This window comes from Felis catus, chromosome C1 (genome assembly GCF_018350175.1).
Source record: "Felis catus isolate Fca126 chromosome C1, F.catus_Fca126_mat1.0, whole genome shotgun sequence".
Lineage (NCBI taxonomy): Eukaryota > Metazoa > Chordata > Mammalia > Carnivora > Felidae > Felis > Felis catus.
This window is the reverse complement of record NC_058375.1, coordinates 219,855,833-219,870,438: the sequence shown is the minus strand read 5'-3', so window position 1 is coordinate 219,870,438 and position 14,606 is coordinate 219,855,833. Positions and strand designations below refer to the sequence as shown.

Genomic DNA, 14,606 nt, shown 5'->3' with positions numbered 1-14,606 from the left:
CAACTTGTTGCTTTTATAATTGCTTTAAGCTTTGATTTGGCCTTTTTCAAAATGTATACTTTATTCACAAGCTAAATTAGGGAAGTAAAATTTGTATCATTTTTAACCCCGCTATAGTGATTGCAAAATGATACACTCTTGAAACGCAGCGGGAGTGGCGGACCGGATGACGGTGACCCAAGTGTCGCCACAGGAAGGACACGAGAGGGTGTGGCTCACTTTCCCCGAGCTCCGTTCTGCAGCCGTAGTTGCCGGGGAAGGGCCAACCCCGCTCACATGATTGCGGAGATGCAGCAGGAGCTAAAGAAGCAACAGAACTCTCAGCGCTTAAATGGGGGTTGTGTGCAAAACATAAACTCAGAACCAAAATTTAGTCTTTGAAAGAATAAGTACTACATTCAAAAGCTAAGAGGAGCGGATGCTCAGTGTTTTCCGCAGAACTTAGTGCTTTCTGAGTGTCCTGCAAAGCCACGTCCAGGGCTGCTGGACCAGATTAGATCACAGGGCGGTGGGGAGAGACCACATCAAGGATGCTTGGGCGGGAACCCATGGCCACGAAGGTGGCCCGTCCCACTCTCCGGTGACGCCGAAGCTACATTCGGGAACCAGCTTGCGAGACGGAAGACCGATCCCTACCCCAGATTGAGCCAACAGAGTATTTTTCACTAAAATTTTACAAAAACGCAGATATGGAGAGCGGCGCAGTGCTTTGAGCACGTACGTGATTTGAAGGTGACACAAAGGAAGAAATCCGTTCAGCTCTGTCGCCGACAAACACCACCAGCTCTAAACTGTGCAAAACCAGGAAGGATTGCAGTGTGGACAGACAGGGAGCAGGTACGTATTGAAGGAGATTTCACCAGGATGGAAACCAGCACCCTGCTTTCTTCATCAGCAAAGTCTTGCTTGGGGGAGAAAAACACCAAACATCTGAACTAGCTAGCGCTTAGTGGCACGGTAAACACGATGCGTTTTGTAGCAGTTGGGCACGGTGTGGCTCTGTCACAACAGCGGTTATCTCAAAGCCAGCCTGCTAACTTTGAAGGTAATCTCTTTGTAATCATAGGAGGCGGATTACAAACATCCGCTGGGATTCTTCGAGTGCCGTTAAGCACCGAAGGGCAAGTTGTATCCGGAGTGTTTTATGTGTGGATTGATCACCTAGTGCCCTGAGAGATAAGAAACCAGCTTGGTCCCAATACTTTACAGAGCAGATTCGCACAAACTTGTTTATTTCCATGATGCCTTTGGTATTTTTAAAGTCCTTCCTGGGAGAAGAATGCACAGACTGAAGGAAGAAAGAGGCCCTGGCCACAGCTGTCTGTCCTCCACACGGTGGCCGGAAGGTTCCCGTGGAACGTGAATCCGATTTAGCTGTGTTCTCTTCATAGCCTGTCCTTCCACTTGGAGAAATATCCCTACTCTTCTCTGAGGTCTCTTGGGTCCCATGGCCCGGCCTGGCTCCAAGCCTGTTTCCTCTCCCCACTGTCCCTCCTCTGGGCTGCTCTTGAGTAAGTTCTGTGGACCTTGCCAGACAAGAGTGTCCCTGCCGCAGGGCCTTGGCACCTGCAGTCTCCTAGGCCCCGAAGGATCTCCCCAGATCTCTGGGTGGTCTACGCTAGCAATTCTTTCCGGTCTGGGCCATACTTTCCCCTCTTGGCGAGGTCCGCCACGCGGCCGCTGTCTGAACTAGAAACCCCGTGCGCATCAAATTCCAAACCACATCCTGCTTTCTTCCCTTCGGGACATTTTTCGTGCCCTGAACTACACCCCCTTGCCATTTGTTTACTGTCTGGTGTGAAGTTTTTTTAATGCATTTTTTTCTTTTAGCGGGGGGCAGAGGAAGAGGGAGAGAGAATCTCAAGCAGGTTCCACGCTGATCACACAGCCCGACTCAGGGCTCGATCTCACCACCGTGAGCCGAAATTGAGGGCTGGACACTCAGCCGGCTGAGCCACCCGGGCGCCCCTGTCTGGTGTGAATTTTATCTGTCTTGTTGGCGGTTGTATCCCAGGGCCTGGGGTGGGCCGGGAGCCATGGTAGGTGTTCTGCAGATCCTCCAGGATGAATAAATGAAGGAATGAGTGAATGAGTCTGCATAATAGCTTCTGTCACCCAGATGGGAAAAATGCCTCGTTAAGAGACGACGGCCATCCTTTGGCCACAGACCGTGCTGGGCTCCATTCAAGGGCGTGCGTGTGTGCACGTGTGTGTGCGTGTGTGCAAGGTGACTGGCAACGGGAAAGCAGAGGTGGACTGAACACGGCATCTCGGGAAGCAACTGAGTCTCGGGACCCGGAGCAGGGGGTTACCCGGCTGGCGTCACCGACCTCATGGGTTGCCCATCCATTTTCTCGTCTTCACCTTTAAAGACCCTGAGATACGTGTCATTGTCACCATAGCACGGGGCAGGACACCCGGGACGTCCAGCGTCTCCCCAGGGACACAGAGAGCCAGGAGACAGAGTCTGGGCAGAAGGAGCAGAGAGACGTCAGGGGAGGGTCTGGGGCCCTCCCGCCAGGCGGGGTGTCTGGCCCGCCCGTCTGAGGGCGTCCTGCCGGCTGCGGCTGGTCCCGGAGGTTTGGCGCAAATGGAGAAACCGAGGGTGCGTAGAAGCTGGCACCTGTGAAGCAACACCCCGCGAGGGCGAGGCCAGCGTCCCGCCTCCCCCACGGAGAGCCCCCGGACCGTACGGAGCCTGCAAACCCTTTCCAAGCGCTGTGACCGGCCAGCCGTGAAGCCCGTCTGCTCATGCAGCAGGAAGAGCAGGGCTCAGAGGGCTTTGACCCACAGGCTCCTGTTCTCGGGGTCCCAGCAGAGCCCCCCGCCAAACACACAGGGGCCAGGCGTTGTGAAAATCTCGCTGAACGAGGAACCAAGACGGGGTGGTTCCCGGGAGAAGACGGTGCTTTGCCTTTTGAGAGAGCAGCTTCTGTGCGTAGGGAGCCAGCTGACCCCTGGGACGCGGGGGCAGAACGAGAGGGGACACGAAGCCCGGCCCGGACGGGCTCAGGAGCCGTCTGGAGACAGGCCAGAAACTGAGCCCAGGGTCCCTGCCCTCAGAGCCTGCCCCCACGTGCCCCATGGCGGAAACACGATTCTCTGGGTTTTGCAAACTCTGGGGGCGGGGAGGAGGTCTGGAAGGAGGCTGGGCTCTGGGGGAGGCGGGGACAGGCAGCATTCGGGTCTCACTGGGCGTCGGCCTGCACCTCGCACGTTTTGCGAGGTCTCTGGACCTAATTTCAACAGAATCTTCACATTCCCGTCTCCAGCACCCCCACTTTACAGCTGAGGAAACTGAGGCTGGGAGGCGAGTGCTCCCGAGCCGCCAGGGCCTGCGTGGATATAGGTGACCAGAGACCCTGGGGGTGGGGACAAAGGCCAAGACACCTGAAGCTTGGTCACCCCAGGGCAGGGGGCCAATAACTGAATTTAAAAATTGGAATTAAAAAAATACATTAAGGGGCGCCTGGGTGGCACAGTCAGTTAAGCGTCCGACTTCAGCCAGGTCACGATCTCGCGGTCCGTGGGTTTGAGCCCCGCGTCAGGCTCTGTGCTGACCGCTCAGAGCCTGGAGCCTGTTTCAGATTCTATATGTCTCCCTCTCTCTCTGCCCCTCCCCTGTTCATGCTCTGTCTCTCTCTGTCCCAAATAAATAAATAAACGTTGAAAAAAAAAATAAAAAATAAAAAAATAAAAAAATACATTAAAACACAGAAGAGATCATGACGAATACGAAAATCCACGCGTGTCTTTAAAAGAAATCCAATTTGAAGTTCAGAGAAAGGCTTTGCGGCCAGCAGGCCACCGGGACTGGGGTCCCCGAGTTCCAGCAGCAAAATTCCAGAGGCGGCGGTGGCCCTGGTGCCCGCTCAGGTGCCCAGGAGGACAGTGGGGGGCGCAGAAGGCAGTGTCTGTCGGTGGAGGTGAGAGGGCACAGAGGGAGGAGGCCCCCACCCCGAGGCCAGCCCCTCCCCGGGACGGGCTCCATCGGCTGGGCCCGGGACAGGCCGGCTCTGTGGCAGCCACATCCTCCTGACCCTCGGCCGTCGCCCGCCCTCTCGGCTGTGGGGTCCTCTGCCTTCCCCGCCCCCACCGTGAGGTGGCTTCCTCCAGCCTCCTCCGGGAGCCTCACTGCATCGCCCTCCTCGATCACCCGAAAGGGGAGAGAAAACCACCCTCCCAGAAAAACCTCGGTCTCCCTTCGCCCCCGTGGTCTGTCTTGGGCAGCCTCCACGAGCCCACAGGCGGGTGCCCTCACCGTGTCCCCAGACCCCCTCCTCTCCAGAAGCAGGGACAGGGGCCCGGGGGCCACTTCCCAGCTTGCTAAGTGGGCGGAGCCCACAAGAAGGAACGGTCAGCCCCAAGTCCTGCCCCGTCTCGCGATGCGCCTTCCTTGGCGACTTGGCCGTTTTGGGCAGCAGGACAGGGAGCCCGCGGCACCGGGGTCGGGTGCCCAGCACCTCCTCTCTCTCCCTGTGGACCCCGGCCAGGGCAGCTCGGGGACCGGGCTGCTGGCACAGGGCGGGGCCGCCGAACACATCGGTCCTCCTGCCGGAACCATCCAGGGGGTAGCCAGCCATCCTTTGCCCCTGACAGCCGCCAGCTTCCCTTGCCCCTGACAGAGCCCGCGTGTTAGATTGTCAACAAAGCCGTTAACGCTGCTGGCGGTTTCCAGTGACACGTAGCGACAGAAACCCCAGGGGAAGGGAAATAGGTCCTTCCCGGAAGAGGCGTCATTTCACCAGCTCGCCTTCCAGCTGTAGACAGCTTCATGCGGCCACACGTGGGGCATCCCACAGCCGGGCCGTGGAGTCGTGGCGACCCTGGTGGGAGGTGAGCGGCTGCCCACGACGGAGGTGGACCCGTCACCCACAACGAAAGCGCCGCGAAACAAACACGTCTCCAAGACAGAAACATCACGTCTCTCGAGAAAGAGACGTTTTTCCAAATGGCAGGGCCCTGTCACTCCCAAGCAGGTAGACTCGGGCAGGCGTGCGATGCCCCAGGAGTCCAGAGGAGGGTCGGAAGGAGTCTGTCCGTCGGGGGGAGAGCTGGCAGGACTCTCAGATCCCGCCCCTCGCTCGTGCGTCCACTGGGCAAACACACGGACGAGGGAGCGAGTGAACCCATGACGGTCCTGTGTCCTCCCGGGACAGGAGGGCCCACCCGGAAGACAGCGTCACGATGACCGCGTGTCCCCGCCGCACAGCACGCTGCGGTGGACGAGGCCCCAGACCCCGCCTGGGGGACGAAGCCATCGGGGCCGGGCCTGGAGGAGCGAGCCGTGAAGGGAGAGAGAGTCTGAAACAGACGGAGCGGTCAGACCAGAGTCTCGGAGGCCCGGTCAAGCGGGAGCACTTGGTGCAGGAGGACCGAGCAGATGTCCGGCAAAGCTGTCCCCCGACTTGGTCGGAGACAGCAAATCAGGGGGAACACAGACAGTCCGGGCAAATTCCGTCGCCCCTTTTGGTCGGAGCCCCTGAAGCGACCTGCATCGGCCCGATTGTGCTTTTTCTCAGCAGTTTCTCAGCGAGGGCAGCTCCTAGGCATCTGGATCCTCCCAGGGGGAGGGGGGGGGCGTCTCTGGGGCTCCTGGGGTGTCTTGGGTTCCAGGATACAGAGAGGAGGCCAGGCAGGGGGGTCTGGGGTGCTCCCATCAGGAGACGCAGCAGGGGGGAAGCAGGCTGGGCCCAGGTGCAAGGACGGCCTCGCCTCACCGGCTCCCCGTCTGCTCAGCCCACCCCTTCTCGCCCCCTTGCTGCCTGGACCACGTCACATGGCCCAGCGGCAGGGGCAAGGACTCATCGTCTCGCTGATTAAGCAACCGCCTGCTGCAATCCTAAGCCCTCCCCAGGCCCATGGTTTGTTTCAGATGTTTCTCATCAAGACCCCAAGGTTCCTAAATTTTAGACGGGTTGCAGCAGAGTCATTTACAGCAAAGAGGGGCACCGGGGGTCTCTGTCGGTTAAGCGTCCGGCTTTGGCCCGGGTCATGATCTCGCGGTTCATGAGTTCCAGCCCCACGTCAGGCTCTGTGCCGATGGTGAGTAGCTTGGTTGGGATCCTTCCTGTCTCTCTGCCCTCTCCTCTCTCTCCCTCAAAAATAAATAAAAATAATAAACGTGTTTTAAAAAAAGATGGAAAAATTCACGACAAAGAAACACTGTTATGTGTTTGTTCCGCAGCGCAGGAAGTGAGACCGTCTCACCCACGTGACCAGCGTCCCACCTTGGGTCACAAGGCGCGTCCAGACCCAGAGTCCTGCTCCTGCTTCTGTCGTGTACTTGCTGCCTGAGTTGGATCCAGGAGTTGGTAGCAGAGAGGTTAAGAAGCGTGTTCATCTAAGCAGCGGGCACGAACCCACTCTCCTACTTAGCGTGTTGTTCTGAGAGATGTGCCGTCCGCTACGTGCCCGCGGAGCAGGGGGGCTGTGATGGGCTCGGGTGAATAACCCCGGGGGCCGGCGGGGAGCTGCGGGCCCTCCCTGGGGAAGGAGGTCGGTGCCCTGGCAGGAGGGCTGTTCTCTCAGGAACCTAGTCCACAGGACGGAGCGAGGCGGGAATCTGAGGTTGGGCCATCACGTGGGTCACCTCGTCTCACCAGCCACGCAGGGGCTCCCTGGGCACAAGGAGCGCGTCCTGAGCCCCAGCCCCAGGCAGGAAGCCCGGCCAGAGAAACTCTGTCAGCTCTGGCCTGTCGGCCGGTGAGGGACGCTCCAGCTCGCTCTGGTGGAGCCTGTCCACCTTCCAGCTCAGCCACCGAGCCAGGAACACAGGGAAGGCTTCCTCCCTCTCGGGTCACAGAGGTAAGACGCCGGGGACCCTCAGGGCACTCAGTAAACAAAATAGAAGTCAGGGCGAATCTAGGCCCATCACCTCTATGTCGGTTTATAAACACGTATCTGCTAAAATCGCGAAACGTACCTCGGATGTGCTGGCCCACGAGCCCTGGGCCAGGCGTCTATGCCTCGACCCCAGACACGCACACGTGAACCTGGCCACGCCTGGTCCGACGCCTTTATTTCCTCAGACGTGCCAACGTGCGGGGCACGACACGGCTTCCAGTTCAGGAGGGAGGTCAGCGCGGGTGGTGGGTTAGGAATCGTGCGCGGGAGGGGCCCGGGCGCCCCACGGGCCAGGCAGCTAAAGGCAGGCGGCCCCTGCCAGCTGGCCCAGGCCACCGTGCCCTGCTGCAGCAAGGACCCCCGGTACGGCGACGGCCCGCAAAGAGGAGAGGTCGCCCTGGTCCCCGACACCTGCCCCTGCTGCCGGTCGATGCTCTGCCACCGTGAGGGGAGAGCCAGCCAGGTCGATGCACTGCCGGAGGGTTCGCGGGCCGCCTGGACGAGCCAGGCCCATGGTCCGGGGCTCGGCCCGCCCAGCCCAGCGCGAGACACCCCTGCCCCGGCCGACACCCCCAAATCCACCCACGACCACCACTGCGGCCCCAGCGGCTCCGTCCTTCGGGGCCTTCGAAGTGACCTCCTGACTCACCTCCCCTGTCACTGTGGCCCTCCTGCCGTGTGTCCGGGGAGACCCCGGGGGTGGCCCCGACCTGCCCCCCGCTCCAGAGGCTGACCCTGGCAGGACACTCAGACGCCCACCGCGGCCGAGGTGCCGGGTGAGCGGTGACGAAGGGGGCCGCCCAGGGGCCCCGGGGAGCCCTGCACGTGCCGCTGGACGGAGGCTGGAGCCAGGTGGGCGGTGGGGGCCCCAGGCCCTCCGATGGCGGCTCGCACGGCCCCGGAGGCACCGAGCCTGGGGCTGCACGTGGGTGGAGCCTGGACGATGAGGGGTCTCCTCCCGGCTGGCTGGAAGCCGGCTACACCCGCCGGGGGAGGGGGGCGGCAGAGCAGCCAGAGAGCACCCGCAGGTGGGGGGGGGTCCCACTCCTGTGGCCTGATGCTCCCCAGCTGGGGGAGATTCAGAGATGGGACAAAACAGAAAGATGCAAAATGTGTCGACCCTGACCCACCAGCTCACCTTGGGGGGGGGAGGCAGCAGGAGCCCCACTGCGGGCTTGTGGGCACGCCCCGTGAGGGTGGGCCTGGGCGCGGCCCTGGGCCCACGAGACCTGGACGTCCCTGTCACAGCAAAGGCAGGGGCGAGCGCCGTGGGAGGACCCCACCCCTATACTGACTCTCATGTGGGGGAGGGGGCGGCGCCCAGGCCTCCCAAAGAAACACGGTCACATTTTCCCCGGAAATTCTGTCAGGTGTTTGGAGAAATGCGGTTGTTTCTTTACTAAAACTGCCCGGGACCTAATTACAGGACGAGGAGTGCTGCTGGGCCAGGAAGGAAGAAGGTAAATGAATGTCAGGCTTCTTCTTGTGGAAAGAAACAGAAAGTGTTACCAGGAATCAGTGGGTGGGCCCGAAAGGGGGATAGAAGCCGAGGAAATGAGGCAAAGGTGGAGGCAGGGGCTCGCGGCCGAGCAGCAGAGAATGTGCTGGAAAAGACAGCCGACCGAGGCCATTCGCCCTCTGTGTCGGGATCAGCGGAGAAGCTGGTTTAAAGTGCAGGTTCTAGGGGCACCTGGGGGGCTCAGTCGGCTGAGCGTCTGACTTTGGCTCAGGTCATGACCTTGCGGTTCGTGGGTTCGAGCCCCGCGTCGGGCTCTGTGCTGACAGCTCGGAGCCTGGAGCTTTCATCAGATTCCGTGTCTCCCTCTCTCTCTGCCCCTCCCCTGCTCCCACTCTGTCTCTCTGTCTCTCGCAAAATATAAATAAACATAAATAAAGTGTAGGTTCTAGAACGTCAGCCCCCCTTCCTGAGCGCCAGGGTCTGGGATCCCCCAATCCTCATTCTGTGGCACCCGACATGGAGATCCCGGGGCGAGGGGAAGGGCCCTCTCCTGCTGCCCCCACCCGCCCAGACTGGCCCTTCTCTGCTTCTCCCTAAACCTGCTGTGACCTGGGCCCTGACTTCGGTTCCCCTTCCCGACCCCAGGTGGACCCACATATCAGACCGCTTCCTGTCCCTCCTACTGGGCCCCCAAGCCCCGCTCCAGCCTCCTCCGAGCCCCCTTCGCACCCACCCTGTGCCAGCCCCAACTCCTGACCGCTCTCTCACTCAGGAACCCCGACCCCCCTGCTCAGACTCACAAGCACATTCTTTCGCCTACCGCTCAGCCTCAGCAGAGGACAGCACAAGGTCCCTCCTGGGGAGAACCTCCCCGAGACCCCTCCCCAAATGCTTACCTTACGTCTCCCCCCCTCGGCAGCCCAGGCCCGTGCTGGTTGCTCCTCTCTCTCTCTCATCGTGCGGTCATGAGGGGGTCTTGCAGCTCCCAGACAGCCATGCCCTCGGGAGCAGGGGTGCAGGGACCGGCAGGGGAGACCTGGAGACCCCCTCAGACATCCACGAGTTACTCCACGGAGCTGTCATCCAGCAAGACGACCAGACAGCAAAGGACGCCACGGAAGGACCTCAGCCGCCCCTTGGTGGGGCCGGAGGGCACGCACCCAAATCACCTGGGGCCGACTTGAGCCACCTCTCCCCTCCAGCATGTGGGCATCGGGTCCCCGGTTGCCAGGGCAACCGCATAAAGGACTCGAGTGTCCTTCTGCAGTCGAGCGTAATGTCCCCGGATGCTCGAGATGCCAGGTCCTAGTAAGACAGGACAAATGTACCCGGGCGTCACTCAGCCAGGACCGCCTGCTGGACAGGGAGGTGTGGAGGCCGGGCTGACCCCTGACGGCAGGGTGCCCTGGGCACACCTGACGTGCAAAGTGAGTGAGATGATTCGGAGAAAGTGGGATTTCGATGTTGGTGAGAAGGAGGGCAGTCATTTCATTCTTTCAATTTGTAAGAACTTGGGAAGGTTTTTCCTTCTTAGGTTCCTGTCTTTGCCCTGTTGGAGATTCGAAGCCTTTAAAGAAGGAATCGAAATGTATTTAGTTTAGAAATGCAGTTTTAAATGTGTCGTGGAATTTAATTAGTGAAGTTTGTAAATAAAACCGAGATTTAATTTGTTCAGCTGGAATAAATCGAACAATAGGGGAGGGGCGGGGAAGGGGGGGACAGAGGATCCAAAGCAGGCTCCGAGCCGTCAGCACAGAGCCCAACGCGGGGCTCAAACTCGAGAACCACGAGATCACGACCTGAGCCGAAGTCGGTCGGTTAACCGACGGAGCCCCCCGATGCCCTTACGTCAGCTTCTTCAGCATGATTGCATTTTATAAGACACTTACTAGATTTATAAGCCGGATAAGCAGGTGTCTGGTTATGTAACTTTATTACATCGAGGGGTCCAGGGCGTGCTGGATCAGCCGTGAACAGAATCGTCTCCGGCACAAAACCCGCCGTAGACATGGGACTCAGCGGGCAGGAGGGGAAGGACCGAAGCGTTGTCTCCCGGACTCACGTCGTGCAGCCAGATGCGCCACCACAGCCGTGATCGGAAGTGAGCGTCACCAGACGCTCGTGAAGACAAGACAGGATCACCCCCCGCCAGCTCCCCCCCCCCCCCCGACCACAGATAAACAACAGAAGTGACTGACGATGTCACATAGGCTGCCTCGTGACACGGGCTCCCACAGAGCTCCTGTCACCACCTCCTCCTTGGTCCTACTCCAGTAACACTGCTTACCGCCAGTCCCTGGCCACCGAGGCGGCTTCCTCGTCACCCTCCAAATCCGGCCCGGCTGGGACAGGCCTGCCGCCTCGGCTCCCTGCTTCTGCAGGTGCGGCCGCCACGGATCAGAAGCACTAGAAACGTGGCTTTGCGCCCCAGCTTCGCTACCTGGGCTGTGTCCCCAAGACAATGGGCCGATGTCACCTCCTCCTCCAGCCCCGGCACCACACCCCGAGGCCCGGCCGCCGTTCACCAGGCGCCCCCTCCTGAAAGAGCACGGGAGTCTTCGGGATATAGGGGTTCCCACGGTGGGCTGGGGTGTGGGCTCCGACAGTTTGCTTTTGGGGAGTCTGCTTTTGGGGTTTGGAGTCCTAGCTGCCTCCCCTGCGAGTTCACGGAGCCGGGGTGTGCACCGTCACGGAGCGGGAGGGCCGGATCGGAGGCTTTGCTTCAGCCTCCACGCGTCACGTACCCTGCAGGGGCTGCGGGTCCCCCCACCCCACCGGGCAAAGCACGTGTCCTGAAGGGCCGGCGGAAGCGAGGCAGGCCAGGGAGGGACGTGCCGACTGGTTGGGGGGCCGATCCCAAGTGGGCTAGCCTACCTGCCTGGGGAGAAAGACCAGAGCCAGGCTCCAGGGGGGACCCCGGCTCTGCTCCTGGAGGGTTTTAAGCAGAAGAGGCAGAGGAGGCTGGGAGAGGCTGGAGGTGCTCCCGTCCTTGGCTCTGAGTGAGCGGTCAAGGGACAAGTCCCAGTATCCCGGTGGCCCCCCTCCCTGCAGCCGGCTCAGAAACACCTTCCGGAAAGTGCCTTGCTCTGCCTCTTGCCCTGAAGCTACGAGGACTCCTCCTGTCCCAAGATCTACCCTGGGTCCCCGTCACGATTCCTGCGGGAATGTGCAGGGCACGGCAAAGCCTGGACAGACCCCCACTCAGGGTAGAGCCCCTCAGGGGGACCCCTGAGTGCTGGGGCCCGGGGACGCGGCTGTCAGTACGGCACCCGATTCTCCTCTAGGGCAGGCCAGGGTCCAGGGAAAGACCCTCCAAAGTCACCAAGGGACCCCAGCAGCCGGGGCCGCGGTTCCAGTGTGCCCGAGGGGCCCTTGCTGCATGTGGGCCATGGTCCCGGGAAGCCCGAAGTGGGGCCTCCGGAAGGATGTCGCCAAAGGAGGCAGGAGCCAGGCGCAGGGGCCGTCGCAGGGTGCGCCTCTCTGGGTGCGTGCTGGGTGGGCTCGTGCTCGGTCAGGGCACCACGAGAGGTCAGCGCCCTGGCAACCCAGCCGCCCGACCGTCCTCCTGAACGCAGGGATCTGGTACTTCTCAGGGACCGGGGTCTCCAGCAAGTTCACCTGCTCTGCACACCAGTGGCCCCAAAGGGGCCGTTTTTAGTTGGCGTCTTTGGGAGCGAGGCCCCCAGGCTGGTGCTGGTGAATGTCCGAGGCGCAGTCCCAGAAGTGTCTCTCTGACACGCACACACACTTACACACATGCCCACACTCACCCCATCACGCAAACACGGGCACTGGCCCTGTGTCACCTGCTCCTCCCACGGGGTCCCCGGTGTCACCTCCTTGTTCCCAACGGGGCTGTGGCAGCACTCCAAGGATCCACAGAGGTAGATGCGTCCAGACGTGAAGGCCCCCATCCCTGGAGCCCTTTCCAGGCCGCGGATCTGGAAGTGAACTCAGCCGTCCGAGGACCTTCACGGTGGCGCTGCTGTACTTGGAAAGGTCTAGAACAAACTCGACTGTGCACTTAATGTAACTAAATTGCTCCCGCAACTGCTGGGCCCCCAGCGCCCAAGAGTAATCGGCCCCACGGGTCCGGCTGGCGTGTTATCTCCAGAAGACGTTCTGCGAGTGGAGAGCCTGGGGCGCGTGCCCACTGCTCGACCTCAGGGAAGATCCGAGATGCAGACCCGGTTGTCTTCACAAAGGTGCTCGGCCCTCGGGATGTATAACAGCGGGGCAGCGGGTCGTGAGCTCGCCGCCCTCCGGGGGGAAGGCTCCCGCGGCAGTCCACACACGCCATGCGGCACTAAAATGAAGTTTCTGGTGGTGTGGGAAAGCACGCCGAAAATATTAAAAAGAGGCTGGGCAACACGAGCCAAATGGCATTTGTATCATGAACTCAACCACGGAAAGAAAAGAACTCGGTTACGCTGAGAAAAATCACAAAAATAAAAGGTCACAAGCTAACGGTGCTTCCTGCTGAAGATGGGCAGGAAAAATGTTCTTCCTGTGCCTTTTTTTACAAATTAAAAAAATAATTTTTTAACATTTTGTTTTTGAGAGACAGAGAGAGAGAGCGTGAGTGAGAGAGGGGCAGAGAGGGAGACGCAGAATCCGAATGGGGCTCCGGGCTCCGAGCCGTCAGCACAGAGCCCAACGCGGGGCTCGAACCCACGAGCCGCGAGATCGTGACCTGAGCCGAAGTCGGAAGCTCAACCGACTGAGCCACCCAGGCGCCCCCTCCCTCTTCTTTTCAATTTTCTATATTATCCAGGGACATCTGGGTGGCTCAGTCGGTTAAGCGTTCAACTCTTGATTTTGGCTCGGGTCACGATCTCACAGTTCATGGGTTCAAGCCCCGAGCTGGGCTCTGTGCTGACCGCATGGAGCCTGCCTGGGATTCTCTCTCTCTCTCTCTCTCTCTCTCTCCCTCTCTCTTTGCTCATCCCCCCCTCAAAATAAAGAAATAAACTTTAAACAAACAAACAAATAAATAAAATTTCTATACTATCCAAACTTACCACAAAAATATACATTAGCTTTATAATCTGATCCATTCCAACAAAATCAGAGAAAATGGTAAATAACATAAATTGTGAAAGTCGATGGCCATCATTAAAGTTCCTTCAATGTTTCTGTTTGAAGCATTGCCCTGCTCCTGGTGCCTGGGGGAAAACAGGAAACATGTCTACTTCTCCTCTTCACAGCTCTGCTAACAAGGATGAATCCCGACAGAGCCCTCTCCGCAGATAGGGCATAAAATCTATCCCAGAAGAAACTTGGAATACTTTCTCCTTGGCTATCCAGCTAACAGGCAGAATTTCTACTCTTTGAGTAAACACCTCGCACTGCTTTCCTTTAACCTTTTCCTTTAACCAACAGAAGACGGCAGAATTCACAAGACTCTGTCTTAAACACTCCAGTCAGCGCACCACGCGGGCAACCGTCCATGTCCCACGGCCATCCCAGGAGGGATCAGTCCCATGATGAGGAGCCTCTGCTCCCTGCTCCCCATGCTACATGCTTTGCTCAGAAGCCACCGGAACTTGCCCAGCAGCCCGTGTGGAAGCCCTGGGTGCTCCCTCTTTTCAAGCAGACTGGGACAGGAGAGGAGGCTGCAAAATTCTCCACGTGAGCAGCTAGCTGCGGTCCCCAGGGATGAGATCAGACAGGTCCCTGTGGAGAAGAGTCTGGGGAAGACGATAGGGAGCAGGTGTGAACAAGATGGTTTGGGAGGACAGCATGTGCCCCTCCGGCCACCACATCCCAGTGAACGTGGGGGAGCAGGGCATCTCCCAAATCCAACCCAAAGCCAGGGTGCCCCCACTAAATCAAGATGGCACAGCGTCCGGGGGAGTCGATGGGATCCTCAACCGGGAGCGCCCTGGGCCGCAGAGGCAGAATTGGGCCCTGGAACTGGTCCCGGGACCCGTGGCCGCAGGCAGCGCCCCATCGGGTTCTTTTCCAAACCTACCTAATGGTCTCTGATCATCTCCGTTGCTTTCTCTTTCTTTAACTGTGTTTTCTTTTTAAGGCATTCGACACACACACATTTTACATTCTCTCTCTGATCAGGCCAATCTCTCGAACCCCTGCCGGTACGAATGATCAGGCTTTCTGTTTGCTTTCCTTCCTCTCCTGCAGCCTCCAGCTCAGTGTAAGTCATGTCTTTGCGCACTTCCTGGCCTGGAAGGATGTGTGCGGGTGCCATGAAGGGACTCCGTGGGGACCCGCAGGCCCCGAGCCACGGGCCTGTCTCCCAGGGGTGCCGCGCGGGCTTCTTCCGTGGACACGTCCCCCA

At 59.5% G+C, this 14,606-nt stretch overlaps 1 long non-coding RNA gene across 1 annotated transcript; it reads left to right on the top strand.

Annotated features, from left to right (window-relative positions):
- Positions 1-261: 261 nt before the first annotated feature.
- LOC123379327 lies at positions 262-3,468 on the top strand. The gene is made up of 3 exons (XR_006583677.1): positions 262-837; positions 1,263-1,359; positions 1,831-3,468. It is a non-coding gene; the product is annotated as an uncharacterized LOC123379327 (long non-coding RNA).
- The last annotated feature ends 11,138 nt before the right edge of the window (positions 3,469-14,606 follow it).